Here is a 2,044-nt window from a genome sequence, read left to right on the forward strand (position 1 = left end):
CAGGGGGAGGAGCAGCACCCTCGGCGTCGTTTCCACCCTCGACAGAATCTGGCCTGGCCTCGGACGGCGACACGGGCAGAAGGATCTCCACCTCAAAGGAGGAAGCCAGCGTCGCGCTTGGGCCCTCGATAGCCGCGTCAAGCCTCTGGACCTCGGCTAAGGCGGCCTCCTCTTCGTCGGGTAAGCAGTACCCCTCGCTGATCCGCTCCAGATCCACGTCGTAGTGGGAAGCGAGCACGGCGAAGGCTCGCCTAACGCCGAGGTGCAGCGCCCCGTGGAGTCTGCTGCGCACATGGCCGCCCAAGGCCCGCAGGTGACTCTAGGGGGAGCTACCCGAGGGAACGTCGTCGAGGCCAAAGGCCCGGCAGAAAGCCGAGATAGCCTCGGACATGGCCACGCGGTCGGCCTCCTTCTGCTCAGCTGCCTGGGCAAGCGCCTTGCAGTTCTTGACGGACTCGTTAAGAGCCGTCTCGAACGCTGCAGACAGCCGAACAAAATTCTTCAGACACAAGGAGAAGAATGAAGACAAAAACAAAATCACGATGCAGACAAAACAGACCTTCGGCCCGGGCACGCTGCCGTGAGGCCATGGCTTGGGCAGACTGGGCAGACTGGGCAGACCCGACAGCCACAGCCAGGCCCTCAGCAAGGGTCCCGGCCAGAGCAGATGCCTCGGCTAGCCGCTCCGTAGCCTCAGCCAGTTGTCCCCCGAAGGCCTCAGCCCGGCTCACGGCCTCAGCAGCTTGGCTCCGGGATTGGTCCCGCTCGCAGGTGACCTGGCCAAGCTCCAGCTGTCGCTGCTGCATCTCCCCGGCCTGGGAAGCCACCCGCTCCCGGGCCGACGAAGCCTCCGCCCGTGCTGACGCCGCCTCTGCCTGCGCCGCCGCTACCTCCGACTTCAGCTCATCACAGAGCAGCCGAAGGTCCACCACCTCGGTGCTCCATTGGGCGAGGCGCTCATTGGCCTCGGTAAGCACGGCCCACTGGGCCCGCAGCGAATCCCAGACGTTGCTCTCACGGCGGATGAACAGCGACTTGGCGGTGCTCACGTTCGCAAGTTCCTGAGGAAGGAAAACAGGATATTACAAAGAATGCCCTGGTCACGCAAGGTGTACGTCTAAATCCTTACCTGGAAGACCCTGGGAACGTCCCTGGAAAGGATCTCCATGGTCGACCGAAGCGACCTCATCGCCGCCTCGGTATACTCACGGAAATTATCCCGATACCTCTCCTCCAGCTCATCGTTGAGGGAGAGGAGGGGCTCCGAGTCCGAGGTGTCGCGGCTCTAGAACAGGAGCGGCTGCCCACACCACTAATTGGGGTTGAGCTACGCGGGGATAAGGCCGCTGCTCCCCAAGACAGGCCACTGTTCTGCGCGCCCCTCGACCAAGGCATTGGGTCCCCCTGCAGCCGATACATCGGGTACCGCCGCAATCGACGTACTGGGCCTCCCCTCGGCTAAGGTGGCAGGCCTCCGATCACCGACCTCGGCAACGACGGCCACCCTCTCCTCATGGCCGAGAACGGGGAGGTCGGGGATGACCACGGGCGGCGGCGCCTCAACCATCCCGACGTCTGCGGCGACGGGCGGGTCCGCGGGCGAATTAGCGACGGCCCTGGCAGGAGTCGATGCCGGCGCCGGCAACATGTCAGGCGGGCTAGGGACCACGGCCGCGTCAGCGGCCTCCCCCGGCGTGATGGCCGCTCCGACAGGGGGGTCAGCCTGGGAGGCTTGCCCCATGGCAACGCGTGCCGCCTGGGCCCCCCGCCGGAGGGCGCCTTGTGCGGAGGCCAACCAACCGGCATGGCGCGCCGCAGCACCGGCTGCAGAGGCCGGCCTCGTCTTAAGGGCCTTCGTGGGGGGCCAGACCAGCCGAGCCCTGCCTCTACTTGCTGAAAAAGAGAGAGAGAGCAAGTTCAAGACACATAGTGAAAAAACCAAAACAGAGGTATCCTCAGATACTTACCCGCTCCGGGGCAAGGCCAATCGTGCCTGCGGAGAGGCCCCTCGGGCCTCGGTCTCCGCAGGCGCTACCGAGGGTCG

The sequence above is a fragment of the Zea mays genome, chromosome 8, assembly GCF_902167145.1.
Source record: "Zea mays cultivar B73 chromosome 8, Zm-B73-REFERENCE-NAM-5.0, whole genome shotgun sequence".
NCBI lineage: Eukaryota > Viridiplantae > Streptophyta > Magnoliopsida > Poales > Poaceae > Zea > Zea mays.